The following is a 21436-nucleotide window of genomic DNA, read 5'->3' on the forward strand; positions in this document are numbered from 1 at the left end:
GTGGAAAACACTGTGCGCGCGAGTCTCCCTTTACAAGAGTGCAGTTGTAATCTCGACTACATAGGCAGGTTAGGAAGCTGACAGTCGAGGTAAGCTAGCGCCAGGTGTCTCTCGATCTCCGCGTCGGCTCCAGCGTCTGTCCTCCATCATCCAGGGCTCCAGATGCGCTCCAGCGACGTCGGGCGAGTTCTGAGCCGCCTGAGAACTGCGGCCGGCGGTGTCCCCGTGCGGCGCCGGAGAGGCAATTGGCGGCTGCTGTGGGCGCTAATTAGCGTCCGGCGGCCTTTGTGCCTTTGTCTGCGCCCCTGCCGCCCGCCACACGGGCCTGCGGCACAGCACCGCGCTCTGCTCAGCTTCTGTTGCTTCACCACGACGCGGAAATTTCCGCCAAGTCCAGCAGTCAGTTACGACGTCCAACTCACTACCTGCTCTGCCCAGCCGTCACTGCCGACAGCCACAAGACTTACCTTAAGCCGCCTCCGTACGGAAGCCGTAGACAACACCAGAAACCGCGAAAGCACCCGCGTCGTATCTGTTGCTTTCAGTCGTTACTGATCGTGAGGTAGCCACCTTGGCTGGTGCGTACTAATTCCTGAAGGCTTTGGTGTGTCCATGCTTATGATCGGAGGTCTTGAGGACAGCTGGATTGATGACATCACAGTTACAGAGAGTCTACGTAAACCACATATGTTGGCCACTGGTGCAGCGTGATAACCCTTAAGCATCAACTAAGGCCTAAAGATGCCACTTTGAAGCGCCGAAACTGGTACTCTTACTCTCCTTGCTCCACAAACCGCAGTCGGCTTTTGACCTCGTCAAGTAGCCGCTTCCGCTGTCTTCGGCGTCTTCTCTTCTTAGATTAGATTAGATTAGATTAATACTTGTTCCATAGATCGTGAATACGACACTTCGTAATGATGTGGAACGTGTCAGGTTAATAAAAGATGTCTGTACAAGATATTACATTACAGAAAATATTGCATGACACTAATGTTTAAGTTTTTTTCCCTTAATTTATATCTAAAAAATTCACCCAATGAGTAGAAGGAGTTGTCATCTAGAAATTCTTTTAATTTATTTTTAAATGTTAGTTGGCTATCTGTCAGGCTTTTGAAGCTGTTTGGTAGGTGACCAAAGACTTTTGTGGCAGCATAATTTACCCTTTCTGTGCCAAAGTCACATTTAACCCTGCATAGTGAAGATCCTCCTTTCTCCTGGTGTTATAGCTATGCACACTGCTATTACTTTTGAACTGGGTTGGATTATTAACAACAAATTTCATAAGTGAATATATATACTGTGAGGTTACTGCGAGGATCCCTAGATTCTTAAATAGATGTGTGCAGGATGACCGTGGGTGGGCTCCAGCAATTATTCTGATTACACGTTTTTGAGCAATGAATACTTTTCTATTCAACGATGAATTACCCCAGAATGTGATGCCATACGAAAGCAGTGAATGAAAGTAGGGATAGTAAGCTAATTTACTGAGATTCTCATCACCAAAATTTGCAATAACCCTAATAGCATACGTAGCTGAACTCAGACATTTGAGCAGACCATCAACGTGTTGCTTCCAATTTAACCTCTCATCAATGGACTTACCTAAAAATGTTGAAAATTCTGCCTTAGCTACAGACTTCTGTTCAAAGTCTATATTTATTACTGGAGTTGTGCCATTTACTGTACAGAACTGTATATACTGTGTTTTATCGAAATTTAAAGAGAGTCCGTTTGCTGAGAACCACTTAATAATGTAGTGAAAAACATCATTTACAATTACATCACTTAGTTCTTGGTTTTTGGATGTTATTACTACACTTGTATCATCAGCAAAAAGAACTAACTTTGCATCTTCGTCAATGTGGAATGCTACGTCTTTAATGTATATCAAGAACAGTAAAGGGCCTAAGATCGAACCCTGTGGGACCCCGTACTTGATAGCCCCCCAGTTTGAGGAATCAGTTGTTGTTTGAACATTAGAATAACCAATTATTTCGACTTTCTGCATTCTTCCAGTTAAGTATGAATTAAACTATTTTTGCACTGCCCCCCTCAAACCATAATGATTTAGCTTATCTAAAAGAACTCCATGATTTACACAATCTCAGTACCTGGAGATACTTGGCAACCTGGTCTTCGTCTTCGTCCTTCGGGTTTACTCTCTGAGACTTCTCTCAGTAAAGATCTCTGCTCTCTTCTATAGACGTGGCCGGCCCATCTTAGTCTTCTTGTCTTGGCTTCCGCAATTACATCTGGTTCCCTGTTCTTTCTTCTTCGTGATTATCCTCCCTCATCGATTGATCCAAATACCTTTCGCAGGGCCGGCAGCGGTGGCCGAGCGGTTGTAGGCGCTTCAGTCCGGAACCGCGTGACTGCTACGGTCGCAGGTTCGAATCCTGCCTCGGGCATGAATGTGTGTGATGTCCTTAGGTTTGTTAGGTTTAAGTAGATCTGAGTTCTAGGGGACTGATGACCTCAAGTGTTAAGTCCCATAGTGCTTAGAGCCATTCGAACCTTTCGCAGGATTTTATTTTCAAAAACTTTTATTTTTATCCCCGCTTATTTTTCTATTCTCCATATTTCTGCCTCATGTAGTAATACTGGTCTGATTACGGTTTTTGTACAATGTGTTATAAGAAGGTACGGCCAAACTTCCAGGAAACATTCCTCACACACAGATAAAGAAAAGATGTTATGTGGACATGTTGAAACACGTATGTAACGTAGCAGCGATGGCGAGGCATTGCAGCGTCTCTGACCAGAGAGTATGCGCTTGACCGCGCGAGTGTTGCGAGCAGTTCGCTAGTTGTCGCTATGCAGTCGAGTACTCTGTCAGTAGTCGTTGCGAGTCAGTAGCTCTGTTCAGTTGCGTGCTGTACGCTAGTAGTCGTCATGCAGAGCGGTCGGTCAGTGGTAGCAGCCCAGTGCGGTTGTGTGATGTAGTCTGTCGGCAACACTGGTCAAGATGCTGAATGAGGTATACTGTTAATTAAGATAATCATCAGATAATGTAAAGTTTATTTACTGTAATTAATTTTCTAACAAATGCCCCAATAATAATTTTTATTGCAAAGCAGTTTTTACAAAACAAAATTTATTTAATTGCACTTCCCATTTCATTCCACTTCCCTTAAAGAAAATTTCAGTAAAAAAAAAAAAAAGAAATATTATTATTTGCAATGCAGTTCCTCCAAGCCGTGCGCAAGAATAAAAGAATAAGAGCAGAAATTTGACTAGCAGTCACAATGAGGTAAGACTTTAATTCTGATTTTTTGCACAGGGCCAAAGACCGATATTTCGGTTTAATTGAATTTTCTTATCACTGAATAGACTTTAATTTTTTTGTGAAGAACTTATATTTGAGTCAGATTGCTAATTTTTGTCAGTAGATTCCATTGTGGGGAAGTTACACTTAGCGCAATGACCATTTGCATTTCTAAATAATATTGTCCATTCATTTGAAATTTTTGTGGGGAGGTTACAATGTGTCCGGAAACGCTTAATTTCCATGTTAGAGCTCATTTTAGTTTCGTCAGTATGTACTGTACTTCCTCGATTCACCGCCAGTTGGCCCAACTGAAGGAAGGTAATATTGACTTCGGTGCTTGTGTTAACATGCGACTCATTGCTCTACAGTACTAGCATCAAGCACATCAGTACGTAGCATCACCAAGTTAGTGTTCATCACGAACGTGGTTTTGCAGTCAGTGCAATGATTACAAATGGGGAGTTGCACGGGGCAATAGCCGTGGCGCAGTACGTTTGTATCGAGACAGATTTCCAGAACGAAGGTGTCCCGACAGGAAGACGTTCGAAGCAATTGATCGGCGTCTTAGGGGGCACGGAACATTCCAGCCTATGACTCGCGACTGGGGAAGACCTAGAACGACGAGGACACCTGCAATGGACGAGGCAATTCTTCGTGCAGTTGACGATAACCCTAATGTCAGCGTCAGAGAAGTTGCTGCTGTACAAAGTAACGTTGACCAAGTCACTGTATGGAGAGTGCTACGGGAGAACCAGTTGTATCCATACCATGTACAGCGTGTGCAAGCACTATCAGCAGCTGATTGGCCTCCACGGGTACACTTCTGCGAATGGTTCATCCAACAATGTGTCAAGCCTCATTTAAGTGCAAATGTTCTCTATACGGATGAGGCTTCATTCCAACGTGATCAAATTGTAAATTTTCGCAATCAACATGTGTGGGCTGACGAGAATCCGCACGCAATTGTGCAATATCGTCATCAACACAGATTTTCTGTGAACGTTTGGGCAGGCATTGATAGTGATGTCTTGATTGGGCCACATGTTCTTCCATCTACGCTCAATGGAGCACGTTATCATGATTTCATACGGGATACTCTACCTGTGCTGCTAGAACATGTGCCTTTACAAGTACGACACAACATGTGGTTCATGCACGATGGAGCTCCTGCACATTTCAGTCGAAGTGTTCGTACGCTTCTCAACAACTGATTCGGTGACCGATGGATTGGTAGAAGCGGACCAATTCCATAGCCTCCACGCTCTGCTGACCTCAACCCTCTTGACTTTCATTTATGGGGGCATTTGAAAGCTCTTGTCTACGCAACCCCGGTACCAAATGTAGAGACTCTTCGTGCTCGTATTGTGGACGGCTGTAATACAATACGCCATTTTCCTGGGCTGCATCGGCGCATCAGGAATTCCATGCGACGGAGGGTGGATGCATGTATCCTCGCTAACGGAGGACATTTTGAACATTTCCTGTAACAAAGTGTTTGAAGTCACGCTGGTACGTTCTGTTGCTGTGTGTTTCCATTCCATGATTAATGTGATTTGAAGAGAAGTAATAAAATGAGCTCTAACATGGAAAGTAAGCGTTTCCGGACACATGTCCACATAACATATTTCCTTTCTTTGTGTGTGAGGAATGTTTCCTGAAAGTTTGGCCGTACTTTTTTGTAACACGCTGTATATTTTTACTCTAGTTCCTCTTGAAATAATTTTAGATGACAGTAGTTTGTTGTGTGTGTATGATGCTCTGCAGAACCTGGTTGCTACACAATAAATAAGATAGTAAGGACAGCTGTAGGAGCTTCATTCTCTTACAATTCCTTGAGGCGTCTGGCCAGAGTGCCTTCCGCAAAGTTCGAGAGCTATTCGGAAAGTAACGAAAGATTGATCACGGAATGGAAACCACACTGAAAATCAAAACAGTTTTATTTACAGCCGTTAGTTACACCTTCTAGCTACACCTCCACATAGCCGCCGGTCCGACTCAGGCATTAGTTGTTGCGTTGTACCGAAGTTCCAATACCCTCGTCTTATAAAGCAGCCTTCTGTGCTTTCCGACTGTGTCCTGTACTCGACTGCAGTTCGCTGTCTGTCCCAAAATTTTGTCTCCGTAGTCAGCAGTTAATCTGAGCATAGATGAAAATCAGAGGAAACCAAGCCTGAGCTGTATGGTGGGTGATGAAACACTTCCCACTAGAAAACGCTGCATATGTGTCCTCATTACCCCTGCAGTGTGAGGCACATTGACAAAAAGAAGAAAATGCAGGCCGCGTGGAGTGACCATGCGGTTTGAGGCACCATGTCTAGAATTGCGCTGCCCCTTCTGCCGCAGGTTCGAGTCCTTCCTCGGGCGTGGGTGTGTATGTTGCCCTTAGCGTAAGTTAGTTTAAGTTAGATTAAGTAGTGTGTAAGTCTTGGGACCGATGACCACAGCAGTTTGGTCCCTTAGGAATTCACACACATTTGAACATTTTAAGGAAATGCATGACAGTTGCGTTATGCGGGATAGCATGAAATCAGGCGAAATATCCCAGCAGTCACCCATACTTGGCAGGAGACTATTTTCCAGGCATCGTTACGCACTCACTGCGCGCTCAGAAAGGAGAAGAGCGCTGTGGCGCTGTCTACCGGCGTGTTTGGGACACTGCCCAATACAACCATGCAAAGTTTGATCGGATTTTTCACTGCGGTATCCATTTCGCTACCGATCGTTTGTTACTTGCATAGTAGCCCTCGTAACTGCCCTAGTCCTGCATCTGGTCCCCCAGACCAACGGTAAGCAACATGGTAAAAGCAAAATGAGTTCGATGAAGTTCTAGTGGCCTTATCAAACTTCTTTGTCAAAAATAATCTTTGTTGTCAAAATTTTGGTAGACTCTAATGAACACAGAGACTCCTTGAAGAAGTTACAAACTTTATGGTATGGTGGAAAAGGGTACATGTATCAATTTGAGGTGAAAGAAAATCGTTCTGATACATCTGTCAGTGAAATACGTTTACCGTATAACATATACGCACAGTGGATGACAAGTAATCGGATAAAGTCACAGTGTGATTTTTAGGAAATCATTACCATTTTACAACTTTTGAGTATTACGGAAATGCTTCGTGAACTCAAATAGGAGTCCTTGGAAGGAAGACGTCGTTTCCTTTCGTAAAGCACTTTCGTAGAAATTCGGGGAGCCGGCATTGGAAGCCGACTGCAGATCGATTCTACAGTCGCCAATGTTCATTTCGCGTAAGGACCACAAAGATGAGGCTGGAGAAAATGGAGATCGTACGGAGGCTTATAGTCAGTCGTTTTCCCCTCGTTCAATTTGAGGGTGGAGCAGGAAAGGAAATGACTAGCTACGCACCGTACGCTGGCTTCTGGAATATATGTGTAGACGAACGTGAAAAATACATTCATGCAAGAGGATTCTACAGTACCAATCTTTAACTGCTGCACAGGCCTACAAATGAGAGATATCTACATTACGGCTACCGGTACTGAAACGTGATAAACAGTGCTTAAAGCAAACAATGTACCAGGCCCTGATGCAATTTAAGCTATATTTTACAGTTGCTTCGAACCCACAATTTCGCTAGCGTAAAACTGTGTGGTCTACACAGATTTTTTTTGTTTTCCTGTACTAGAATTTTTACGTTGTTCAGGAATTGCAACATCATCTACACTTTTCACATTAATTAAGGCCATGGAAGAATGGTCGAGTAAAACAGGAGTGATTTCTGGCGAACCCCAAGGTAGTGTTATAGCCCCTTTGCTGTTCCTTATCTATATAAACGATTCGGGAGACAATCTGAACAGCCGTCTTAGGTTGTTTGTTGATGACGCCGTCGTTTATCGACTAGTAAAGTCATCAGAAGATAAAAACAAACTGCAAAACGATTTAGAAAAAGTATCTGAATGGTGCGAAATCGGCTGTTGACCCTAAACAATGAAACGTGTGAGGTCATCCACATGAGTGCTAAAAGGAACTCGTTAAACTTCGGTTACACGATAAATCAGTCTAACCTAAAAGCCGTAAATTTAACTAAATACCTAGGTATTACAATTACGAAAAACTTAAACTGGAAGTAACATATAGAAAATGTTGAGGGGAAGGATAACCAAAGACTGCGTTTTATTGGCAGGACACTTAGAAAATGTAACAGACCTACTAAGAAGACTGCTGCGCGGTGTGGGATCCTTACCAGATAGGACTGACGGAGTACATCGAAAAAGTTCAGAGAAAGGCAGCACGTTTTGTATTATCGCGAAATATGGTAGACAGTGTCACAGAAATGATACAGGATTTGGACCGGAAATCATTAAAAGAAAGGCTCTTTTCGTTGCGACGGAATCTTCACGCGAAATTCCAATCACCAACATCCTCCTCAGAATGCGAAAATATTTTGTTGACACCGACCTACATAGGGAGGAACGATCACCACGATAAAATAAGGGAAATCAGAGCTCGTACGGAAAGATATAGGTGTTCATTGCTTCCGCGCGCTAGACGAGATTGGGATAATAGAGAAGTGTGAAGGTGGTTCGATGAACCCTCTGCCAGACACTTAAATGTGATTTGCAGAGTATCCATATAGATGTAGATGTTTTTTCCGATTGTACTTCTGACAAAAAAGTGATTCTGTTAGCTACAGTTCAATGTTTCTGTTACTCATGCCTTTTGCGTTCTTGTGATGATATTTTCATAAAAACTTTCATCCCCCAGCACACCTTTCTTTACATCTGAGAAGTGAAATACCGAATTTCATATATTTGGCATTTTTTAATATAAGGAAATATTTTCTTAAACATTTTCATCCCCTGTTTCAACGTCTTAATGGATGGATTTCCAAAAACAAATGAAACACATACTTTCTTTATTTCTAACAGAGAAGCCAATTTCCAGTTTTCATACATTTCGCTTCTAGAATGCTTTCATAACGAAACCGTTTCATAAAACTTTTCATCCTCTATTTTACCCCCTTTGGATTGGAATTTCGAACAATTTCTTCACAAACCATGCACGTAGTATAAGATCAACACCGTCTCCGAGTTTCAAGTTTCCGTCTTTAGCAGCTTTCGCTAGGTGATGATGGCCCTGTTCTACCTCGCTTAAGGTCGAATTTAAAAAAATAGTGGAACACGTAGTTTTTTATATTTCCAGCTGAGAAGCCAAATTCAAATTTTAATACCTTTAGTTTTAAACATGCTTTCGTAATGAAATATTTTTATGAAACATTTCATCCCTGTATCACTCTCCTAGATGTTAAATTTCCAGAAACACTGCAATAAATACTTTTTATTTGGAACCGAGAAGTCAAACACCAACTTTCGTAGATGTAGCTTTAAAGTTTGGTACGTCTTTAATAATGGTTTTCAAGAGGAACTCCCACCCAATATTTCCAAAAAGGCTTAAAAATATTTCTTTGTTTCTGACCAAGAAACCAAATACCAACTTTCGCTAGTCTAGCCTCAAAATTGCGCCGATAGCGATATATATTCAAAAAACATTTCATCCCCTGTTTCTCTCCCTTGGGGATGGAATTTCAGAAAATCTCTTCTTAAACGACGCCTGTAGTATAAGATCAATACGCTCTGAAAATTTCAGTGTTCTATCCTCAGTGAGTGAGTCGGTCAGTTGGGACATTGCCTTTTGTATATAGAGATTAACTACTTCTCGAATTTTACTAGCTCATATTTATCGAGAAACTTCTGTTGCAGCGAATTGTCCTGTATGGCTGGGCGCATGTCACTTTTGCTTACGAAAGGGGTAAACGATCCGATGCACAGAATTACAGACCAGTACCGGTGGTGTCACCCAGTTGCAGCATCCCAGAGCTTATTCTAGGCCCAATTGTTATGAACTTCTGGAGGAAGAGAAACTTTGTGTTGTGCCTTACGGCAGGTCTTGGTGATGGGGGAAGTCTCGTCAGAGAAGTCCACCGCACGAGCGTCTAGGAAAGTGATTCCAGTGGTGGTTTCCCGTTGCCTTCCACTGATGATGACAGACAGCAGCGCTGACCACTCAGCTATCGGGGCGGACGGAGGAAGAGAAGCTCCTCTCAAAGAGTCAGCACAGGTTCAGGACGAAACCACTCGTGTCAGACACGGATTGCTGCGACGCATTGTCTGTTGGTTTCTCTATCTGGTTCTTCTGCCGACATTTGTCGGACATCTGAACAGTCTCCACGCTGTAAGTTTACAGTGCGCTTTTGGCCACATCTTAACGTCTAGATGCAGCACCTTAACTGAAATCTTTAATTAAATATCTTAATTTGGCTCTGTAGTATCTGGTGTAACTAAATCATCACCCATTATATCAATGGTAAAGGAAGTCATCCGACTAGGAAGTTAAACAATCATCTCAATGAACTCAGTTTCTTACACAGACGGAGCCAAATTCATAATAAATAAATTGAACGATCAATGAAATGAGTAAACTAATGCCTGAATGTTAGTCAGGTGAACACGTATCTGAACGAAAAATTTACTTTCTTCTACATCTACATACTTACCTCGCAAACCACTGTGCAGTACTAGCCATTTCCTTTCCTGTTCCACTCGCAAACAGAGCGAGGGAAAAACGACTATCTGAAACCTTCGGAACGATCCCTAATATTTGTCGTCTTATCTTCATTGTCCTTACATAAACTGTACGGTGGCGGAAGTGGAATCGTTCTGCAGTCGGCCCAAATGCCGTTTCTCTTAATTTCTGCAATAGCGCCTTGGAGAAAAAGCTTTGTCTTCCTTCCACGGATTCCCATTTAAGTTCACGAAGCATGTCTGTAATACTTGTGATCTCATCGAACCTACTGGTAACAAATATAATAACACGCCTCTCAATTGCTTCGCTGTCTTCCCTTAGCCCGACCTGTTGGGGATCACAAACATCGAACAGCACTCAAGAATGGGTCCCAATAGGGTTCTATACGCCATCTACTATGTGAATGAGCTATACTTTTCCAAAATTTTCCCAATAAAACGAAGTCGTGCATTTGCCTTCCCCACCACGAATCCAATGTGCTCATTAAATTTCATGTCAGTTTGCAAAGTTAATATTGGATATTTAATCGATGTGACTGTGGCAAGTTACACTTTACTAATGCTGTATTCCAACGTTACATTCGCGGGAGCCATACCGTCACTGTCGATGGGTAGTGCATAGAGAGTGATTATAATACATCTATTGGCGGAACTGAAAGAATTTTGATCGTCTAACTACAAACTGTACCTCGGAATGAAAACTGAAATTACTTAATACCAGTACAACTTATTTGCCTTCGCTGTTGCCGCTGAATCTCACCATATTTATAATATGCAAGTGATGCCTCAAGTGGCTGCAAAATCAGGCATTAGCCCAGTGTGAACAACCTTTGTCTCTCTCCGCCTATGTTCAACTCAGCTGGATTACAGTCTTTCATCCGTGTCGACGCGGGATATGGTGAAGTCGTCTAGAAGTGAAGTCTGGCAAAGAAGAGGCCTGACGATCAAAACGCCAGCCTGAGAAATAATTGTGAGTGCCTATTAGTAAGAAGCTGTCCTACAGAACGCTAGTCTCCCTTCCTTACTTGTATTTCAGACGGTTAACCACTTCAAAATCTTGTTAGTCTTGATGCTGCTAGGTGTGTGCGACTTACTCCCTCTCTCCGACTTCCACGTGCTGGCTAGCACGGTAGGACCTCTGTGAGCAAAGACACGCTCCTTCATTCCACATATAAATTATTTATGTGAACAAATGGTAGCTGTTTTTACATTTCCTTAAACATTCAGTTTCGCGGCACCAGGTTAAAGTGTCGGTATCCCACTATTGTCAAGGAAACTCTAAACATCCTGTTCCCAACCCACTATCTAAGATGTCAACTTGACAGGTTCTTTTGCAGCCAAGTTTGACTGCCTGCTATTTGCCTCGACAATGGTAGTTCTTCAAGGACTGCCTAAAGCCGTAGTCGGGCTGGTATCCCATCGTTGTCCGGGGCCTCTCCAGACAGGTATTTGGCCTGGAATTTCACTGACTGGAGTAGAATCGTCTTCAGTGATCAGTCCTGCTTCGAACTGAGCCCCAATGACAGGCGAAGACGTACCAGGAGACGCCCCGGACAGTGGTGCGATACCAGGCTGAGTGTCGCCCGCTATATGGCCGAACAAACGGCAGTGTTGATCTGGGATGCCATTTCGTTTCATATTAAGACCCCTTTGGTTGTCATCCGCGGCACCCTTACAGCACAGTGGTATTTTGACCATATTCTGCGGCCAGTTTTGTTGCCTTTAATGGCAAGCCATCCTGAGTTTACATTTCAACAAGATACACACACGGCGAGAGTTTCTACTACTTGTCTTCGTGCTTGTAAAACGTGACCTTGATCAATAATTCATAAACAGTCTTAATTGCATTTACTATTATTATAATACCGCCAACCGTTTTCAACCCGACGCAGGGGTCATCTTCTGGGCGTTTACACCATTGGTCGACTGCTAGTGGTGTCACTCCTGTCTACATAACGGCAGCAAAAATAATAATAATAAATGCGATTAAGACTGTTTATGAATTATTGATTAATCATACTAATCGCTGCTTCTCTCCAGGAAGCGCTACCTTGGCCAGCAAGGTCACCAGATCTCGTCCCAATTGTTAACGTTTGGAACAGTTTGAGCATTGTCCTCCAACCAGATCGGGATTTCGATGATCTAATGCGTCAGTTGGGCAGAATTTGGCACGATGTCCGTCAGGAGGACATCCAAATACTCTTGTCAATCATTGCCAGCCCGAAAACTGCTTGCATAATTGGCAGAGGGGGAACAACATGTTGTTTCAGTTTCTTAGTTTATGAAGCTCTTTCGCTTGAATAAATCATACAATTCTCCTGAAATTTTAGACATTTGTTTCTCTGTATAACGTACATCACACCTACCGATTTCCGTCCGATTCGGATAATTCCTTCATGGTGTGTCTTTTTTTTGGTCTTAGACTAGACTTTTTCAGCAGTCATCACAGCCTTTTTCAGACACTAGTTGTTGTTGTTTGTTGTTGTGGTCTTCAGTCCTGAGACTGGTTTGATGCAGCTCTCCATGCTACTCTATCCTGTGCAAGCTTTTTCATCTCCCAGTACCTACTGCAACCTACATCCTTCTGAATCTGCTTAGTGTATTCATCTGTTGGTCTCCCTCTACGATTTTTACCCTCAACGCTGCCCTCCAATACTAAATTGGTGATCCCTTGATGCCTCAGAACATGTCCTACCAACCGATCCCTTCTTCTGGTCAAGTTGTGCCACAAACTTCTCTTCTCCCCAATCCTATTCAATACTTCCTCATTAGTTATGTGATCTACCCATCTAATCTTCTGCATTCTTCTGTAGCACCACATTTCGAAAGCTTCTATTCTCTTCTTGTCCAAACTATTTATCGTCCATGTTTCACTTCCATACATGGCTACACTCCATACGAATACTTTCAGAAATGACTTCCTGACACTTAAATCAATACTGGATGTTAACAAATTTCTCTTCTTCAGAAACGCTTTCCTTGCCATTGCCAGCCTACATTTTATATCCTCTCTACTTCGACCATCATCAGTTATTTTGCTCCCCAAATAGCAAAACTCCTTTACTACTTTAAGTGCCTCATTTCCTAATCTAATTCCCTCAGCATCACCCGACTTAATTAGACTACATTCTATTATCCTTGTTTTGCTTTTGTTGATGTTCATCTTATATCCTCCTTTCAAGACACTGTCCATTCCATTCAACTGCTCTTCCAAGTCCTTTGCTGTCTCTGACAGAATTACAATGTCATCGGCGAACCTCAAAGTTTTTATTTCTTCTCCATGAATTTTAATACCTACTCCGAATTTTTCTTTTGTTTCCTTTACTGCTTGCTCAATATACAGATTGAACAACATCGGGGAGAGGCTACAACCCTGTCTTACTCCCTTCCCAACCACTGCTTCCCTTTCATGTCCCTCGACTCTTATAACTGCTATCTGGTTTCTGTACAAATTGTAAATAGCCTTTCGCTCCCTGTATTTTACCCCTGCCACCTTTAGAATTTGAAAGAGAGTATTCCAGTCAACATTGTCAAAAGCTTTCTCTAAGTCTACAAATGCTAGAAACGTAGGTTTGCCTTTTCTTAATCTTTCTTCTAAGATAAGTTGTAAGGTCAGTATTGCCTCACGTGTTCCAGTGTTTCTAAGGAATCCAAACTGATCTTCCCCGAGGTTGGCTTCTACTAGTTTTTCCATTCGTCTGTAAAGAATTCGTGTTAGTATTTTGCAGCTGTGACTTATTAAGCTGATAGTTCGGTAATTTTCACATCTGTCAACACCTGCTTTCTTTGGGATTGGAATTATTATATTCTTCTTGAAGTCTGAGGGTATTTCGCCTGTTTCATACATCTTGCTCACCAGATGGTAGAGTTTTGTCAGGACTGGCTCTCCCACGGCCGTCAGTAGTTCCAATGGAATATTGTCTACTCTGGGGGCCTTGTTTCGACTCAGGTCTTTCAGTGCTCTGTCAAACTCTTCACGCAGTATCGTATCTCCCATTTCATCTTCATCTACATCCTCTTCCATTTCCATAATATTGTCCTCAAGTACATCGCCCTTGTATAGACCCTCTATATACTCCTTCCACCTTTCTGCTTTCCTTTCTTTGCTTAGAACTGGGTTTCCATCTGAGCTCCTGATATTCATACAAGTCGTTCTCTTATCTCCAAAGGTCTCTTTAATTTTCCTGTAGGCGGTATCTATCTTACCCCTAGTGAGATAGGCCTCAACATCCTTACATTTGTCCTCTAGCCATCGCTGCTTAGCCATTTTGCACTTCCTGTCGATCTCATTTTTGAGACGTTTGTATTCCTTTTTGCCTGTCTCACTTACTGCATTTTTATATTTTCTCCTTTCATCAATTAAATTCAATATTTCTTCTGTTACCCAAGGATTTCTACTAGCCCTCGTCTTTTTACCTACTTGATCCTCTGCTGCCTTCACTACTTCATCCCTCAAAGCTACCCATTCTTCTTCTACTGTATTTATTTCCCCCATTCCAGTCAATTGCTCCCTTATGCTCTCCCTGAATCTGTGTACAACCTCTGGTTCTTTTAGGTTATCCAGGTCCCATCTCCTTAAATTCCCACCTTTTTGCAGTTTCTTCAGTTTTAATCTACAGGTCATAACCAATAGATTGTGGTCAGAGTCCACATCTGCCCCTGGAAATGTCTTACAATTTAAAACCTGGTTCCTAAATCTCTGTCTTACCATTATATAATCTATCTGAAACCTTCTAGTATCTCCAGGGTTCTTCCATGTATACAACCTTCTTTCATGATTCTTAAACCAAGTGTTAGTTATGATTATGTTGTGCTCTGTTCAAAATTCTACCAGGCGGCTTCCTCTTTCATTTCTGTCCCCCAATCCATATTCACCTACTATGTTTCCTTCTCTTCCTTTTCCTACACTCGAATTCCAGTCACCCATGACTATTAAATTTTCGTCTCCCTTCACAATCTGAATAATTTCTTTTATTTCATCATACATTTCTTCAATTTCTTCGTCATCTGCAGAGCTAGTTGGCATATAAACTTGTACTACTGTAGTAGGTGTGGGCTTCGTATCTACCTTGGCCACAATAATGCGTTCACTATGCTGTTTGTAGTAGCTTACCCGCATTCCTATTTTCCTATTCATTATTAAACCTACTCCTGCATTACCCCTATTTGATTTTGTGTTTATAACCCTGTAGTCACCTGACCAGAAGTCTTGTTCCTCCTGCCACCGAACTTCACTAATTCCCACTATATCTAACTTCAACCTATCCATTTCCCTTTTTAAATTTTCTAACCTACCTGCCCGATTAAGGGATCTGACATTCCACGCTCCGATCCGTAGAACGCCAGTTTTCTTTCTCCTGATAACGACATCCTCTTGAGTAGTCCCCGCCCGGAGATCCGAATGGGGGACTATTTTACCTCCGGAATATTTTACCCAAGAGGACGCCATCATCATGTAATCATACAGTAAAGCTGCATGCCCTCGGGAAAAATTACGGCTGTAGTTTCCCCTTGATTTCAGCTGTTCGCAGTACCAGCACAGCAAGGCCGTTTTGGTTATTGTTACAAGGCCAGATCATTCAATCATCCAGACTGTTGCCCTTGCAACTACTGAAAAGGCTGCTGCCCCTCTTCAGGAACCACACGTTTGTCTGGCCTCTCAACAGATACCCCTCCGTTGTGGTTGCACCTACGGTACGGCTATCTGTATCGCTGAGGCACGCAAGCCTCCCCACCATCGGCAAGGTCCATGGTTCATGGGGGGGGGGGGCAGACACTAGTAACTTCAGGAATGGTGAGGAACTGCAGCGCTTGCAAGCCGAATCGGTTGATGTATGCGAGGATTTGCGATATGTTTTAATTCGAGTAAATTTAACAAGAGTCGTGTGCTCAACATGCGCTCAGTCAAGATATTAGATGCATGCATCGTTCTTTCAGTACTTCTTCCACTCCTCCCTGGTTAACATTAGGCGATAACTGTGTGACTTAGCAAACTTAATAGTCTCCCTAAACCTTGTGTTAACTCTAATGTATTCACCTCAGACTAATTATCCGATCTTCGGCAAGCGATTGATATTTAGTCGATTGTAACCTGTCTTAATGTTTGATTAGTATTTAATGTACGAGACATTTCCTTGCCTTTGTGCACTGGTGTTTAATTTGAAGCGTACAGGAACTTGTAATAAATAAGGCTTTATTGAGCCATTGTTCAACTGAGTAGTAGATACAGTGAACACCCTACTTTTATTTTTCGTGAGTTACAGCATTCATGTTTCACACTTCAAGAAAATAAATTGTTCAGATGGCTCTGAACACTATAGGACTTAACATCTGACGTCATCAGTCCCCTAGAACTTACAACAACTTAAACCAAACTAACCTAAGGACATCACACACATCAATGCCCGAGGCAGGATTCGAACCTGCGACCGTAGCGGTCGCGCGGTTCCAGACTGAAGCGCCTAAAAACGCTCGGCCACAGCGGCCGGCTTTCACACTTGGTAGGGCCACCCATTTTAATGCATTCAAATCATTAAGTTATCCGTTGTGCAGCACCTGTAAATTAATTCACACGATCATGTTAGGAGTGAACTGTTAACCGGAAAAGTAGTCCATTCCAGATCTTGCTCAGTTGTGGCCCTGTACGCTCTTCAGTTAATGTCAGGCTGGTTGGTGCTGTGAAGACATGTGCCCCCTCCTAAGCTAGTTCTATAAGGGAGCGAGCACTGAGCACCAGCCAATGGTCCCAAGAAGAGACGGACCAGCTTCAGACATAAGCCACCATTTCTCCCAGTAGACCCAAGTAAGGTGGTGGAATGAGCAAGACGATTGAATCGTACTCGGTTGGAACTTTCTTCAGATATAACATCGGTTTCCCTTAGTTTTCCTCAACTACGAGTGGTAAAAGACGGAATAGAGCCTTTAAAAATGACGCATACAATCCCTTTCCTATCCCTTGTCATATATATTATGATCTACTGCTGATTTTTAATTAATGTCAGCATCAGTCGTGGGCTATAAAAGATCCGTCCGTAACAGCTTGCTTTAATTTTTAAGAGCTGCCGGCAGATCACATCCTGATCGTCAGCTATATTACAACACGCCTTATATCGTCACCCGGTACCACCTGCAGGGTATCTATCTTCTAATGCTCTGATGATTTCCAGGGACAACAAAAATTCCATTTTCAGTATTTCGTACAATAAATGGTCGATAAAAAAATGTAAAATGCTGTCATAATCTGTACATAAAGAGACATAATCTTTCGTTCAAGATTTAACACAATAATACAAGTATTGAACATAGAAACTGTGTACAGGACTTGGGGCAAATTAGCTCATGGTGCGCAAATTACCAAGACTATATTCATTCGGTATTTTAGAATGAGAGTACTTGGCCGCTATCCACATTCCCTACGCATTATTTCAAACCTTTTCGAAACTTTTTCTCGAAGGTGCACTCTCCCTACCCCCACCCAAAAATAATAACGACAGGAAGTATGTTTATCATTTACTCGAGCAGTAAACTATCAATATCGGGCATGACCTCTTGGCATGGATAACAGCGGCGACACATCGTGACATGGAAGCAATGAGACCCTGCTAGGTCGCTGGAGGGAGTTGGCACCACATCAGCACACGTAAGTTTCCTGATTTCCGTACATTCCGGGGAGGGGTGCGACGAGCTTTGACGCCACGTTCAATCACATCCCAGAAATGTTCGATCTGGTTCAGGTCTGGCGAGTTGGGCACCAGCACGTCAACTGGAGCTCGCCGCTGTATTCCTCGGACCATTCCATCACATTTCTGGCCATGTGACATGGAACGTTATATTGCTGAAAAATGCCACTGCCGTCGGGAATCATGATCGTCATGAAGGTGTGTACGTGGTCTGCAACCAGTGTACGATACTCCTTGGTCATTATTGTGCCTTGTGCGAGTTCTGCTTGAATCATGGATGCCCACGTGAATGTTCCCCAGAGAATAATCGAGCCGCCGCGAGCTAGTCTCCATCCCGCAGTACAGGTGTCAAGGAGTTGTTCACCTAGAACATGATGGACCCGCCGCACTCCCATCGGCAAGGTGAAGAAATTATCGAGATTCATTAAACTGCGTTAACGTCCAGTGCTGATGGTCACGTGCCCGTTTCAGACGTAGTTGCCGATGTCGAGGTGTTAACGTAGGCACATCCGCTGGTCGTCGGCTACAGAAGCCTATCGTTAGGAGCGTTCGGTGCACTGTGTGTCAGGACACACTTCTACTCTTCCCAGCATTAAAGCCTGATGTAGGCTCTGCAACAGTTCGCCACCTGACCTGTTTTACCAGTCCGTCCAACCTACGACGTCCGACATCGTAATGCTGACAAGTCGTGCAGTTTCCGAAAAGCTTGTAATGATATTGCAGGCTGTGTTGATAATTAGCTGTTAGGAAAAAATTCGATACGTTGCGGCGTTTCCGAGTTATTTAGCATTGTCGTTACCCAATCAGGTTGTCGCGCGCGCTAGTTCATAGAGCTTGCCGGATACAATTTGTGTCAGCTGTTATCATCGCACTAGACTACTCAGTCATTACTTCCGACTCGATCGCTACAACCGTCCCATGTCTAATTTTTGTATCGTCCTCTTATTCGATTTTAGGAAACCAAATGAAGAACACCTGTGGCAGGATGCTTGAATTTACGCGCACACCACCCTGATTGGCTAAATTCAACACTACTTAACTCGGAAACGTCGCAAGGCATCGAAACTTCTTCCTTAACAGTTATTTCTGAGCACAACTTCCCATTTAACACCCTTAGAAGCTTTTCAGACTGTTTCTGACCACCCTGTACACTGAAAATGCAATGTCTATTGCGATACGACAACAGTGATAAATTCATTGTTTTCTTATCTGACGTCACTTACCTCGTATTCTCCTAATGTGATGCTCAAAATTCTTTTAAGAACGTGATAGTCGTCTGTAGACCGAAGCAGTCTGTTAAAAAAATAATTTTAATAGCAGCTCATGGTGGTAATCACGATATTTTTCAATAAAGCTTTCGGGCACCATCTCCTGAAAATATATAAAATCTGCATATCCCGACGGTGGTACGAACCGTCGTCCTCCTGAATACATTGTCTCATTACTGCGGTACCTCGAACCATCAGCAACATGCAGATTGAATCTAGAGCCGTCTGATCATTTTGTGTTTAGCTTCGATCAGAATATTCTTATTTCGTTATGGCTTCCCTATGATGGCACGTGGAAGTTAGGACGTGTCGAAAATTTTCACCACTACGTTCCTTGTCTCGAAGTGGAAAATGCAGTTATTTTGTCGCCTTGAAACGATATTTTATGGAAATAAGTTAATGCGGAGCTGCAGCACATCACGAATTTCGTTATGCGCCATCCACTTTCCATAAAACGCTCCCTCGTTGGCACCGAACGACCACTTTAGACGCTTTTGCAGGTACTTATTTTTATAGCGCTAGGAAGTATCCGCGTGATATAAATTTTTACGGCCTAAATAAGTGATTTACGGGGCCCTCGGAAACGATATTGGCTCTCTTAGCAAGATGCACTTTCTTACAACTAAACAAATACACGAGGGCGTGCCCATGTGCACACCTGGGTCCCTTATACACTCGGACGCAACCAATATTTAAGGAACGTAATTCACTAACAGCTACAACCGATTCTTAATTATCGGTAATGTTATTGATATAACGAGGCTTCTGGTGCATTGTCCATCTTTACTGGCCTAGACAGTTTATTTCACATTTTTTACGCTCTTGGAAGAGTGTTTAAGAAATACCAGGTGATCAAAAAGTCAGTATAAATTTAAAAACTGCATAAATCACGGAATAATGTAGATAGAGAGGTACAAATTGACACACATGCTTGGGATGACATGGGGTTTTATTAGAACAAAAAAAATACAAAAGTTCAAAAAATATCCGACAGATGGGGCTTCATCCGATCAGAATAGCAATAATCAACGTAACAAAGTAAGACAATACGTCCACCATCATTCCTCAACAATAGCTGTAGTCGAGGAATAATGTTGTGAACAGCACTGTAAAGCATGTCCGGAGTTATGGTGAGGCATTGGCGTCGGATGTTGTCTTTCAGCATCCCTAGTGATGTCGGTCGATCACGATACACTTGCGACTTCAGGTAACCCCAAAGCCAATAATCGCACGGACTGAAGTCTGGGGATCTGGGATGCCAAGCATGACGAAAGTGGCGGCTGAGCACACGATCATCACCAAACGACGCGTGCAAGAGATCTTTCACGCGTCTAGCAATACTTCGTTTTTTTCTGGTTCTAATAAAACCCCATGTCATTCTAAGCATGTGAGTCAATTTTTACCTCTCTATCTACATTATTCCGTGGTTTATTAAGTTTTCAAATTTATACTGACTTTTTGATCACCCGGTACATACACACTGGTACTGTGGTGAAGAAGGCTGACGTTTGGTAGGACGATGCAAATATGAAAAGGATAGCCACATGCTTATAACTAAATCTTGCTTTCAAGGCACACAAAACATCACACTCGAGACCCTAGACCTGGATTTATTTACAAATTCGTACATATTTGAGGAAGAATTACATTACGTGTAAAAGCACAGTTGAACACATGTGAACACTGACAAGAGCGATTAATCCACTTCGATCTACAAGTTATTTAATGAAGCATTATAAACAAGCATATTTACCTTGAATACTAAAATAGGGTGTGCATCTTAATATTTTTAATTTGCTCGATAAAATTTTGAAAGAACTACTACCCCTCTTCAGTAATTTACTTTTGTGATATTTCGACCGAGAGCTATCTCGTTCTCTTTAGATGAAAAGTAGTTTTTTTTCTTTTACTGCAAAGGCACCCTTTCGACGTTAATTTAGAATCCTTTGCATTACAATCATATTTTGGTTGATTCACACAGAGTTTAATTATATCGAGACTAAAAATTCGGCCAGTTAATAGTAAACACAAATGGGAAAAGCGAGCACATCTTACAAGAATGATTTGGTGGATAGTCACTGTCGAAATAAAATGATCAGTAGTATGCAACCAGTACCTATTATAACTGCATTACCTGCTCCAGCAACAATCGCCCTATCCACTGCATATCGTCTACTTCGAAGTGCTACAAGCCACACAGACATGTGTTTGTACCACATCGGCCACAATTAGGTCAAAAGAGGACTGAAGAATATCTACATAAAGAGAAGGTACAGAGCATTTCTTCATGAAAGATGCAATTCATTCCAAATTAACATCGATCTGAAGAGGTTTATGCAAAGCAGCAGTACCTAAATAAGGATAAATGGTCGGAAACTTAAAATACTGTTTCTTATGAACACATGTTCAGTGCTGTATACACTGCTCCATGTCTCCCAGCAGTCATCTACTTACTTTAAGGAATGGTGACAAAGCAACACTAAATCAGTGAACCTTTCTGCAACAAATCAGTACAAACATTTATCAAATCATATTTACTCATTATGTATCTCAAAGCCGAACCCTTCGAATATCCAATGAATACTGCATTTGGGATAGCTCAATATACATCACTGTAACTACTGTTAATTCCTTACAGCATTTGTATCACATACATTTGACAAACAGTCCTCTGA

Source organism: Schistocerca piceifrons, chromosome 6 (assembly GCF_021461385.2).
Source record: "Schistocerca piceifrons isolate TAMUIC-IGC-003096 chromosome 6, iqSchPice1.1, whole genome shotgun sequence".
Classification (NCBI taxonomy): Eukaryota; Metazoa; Arthropoda; class Insecta; order Orthoptera; family Acrididae; genus Schistocerca; species Schistocerca piceifrons.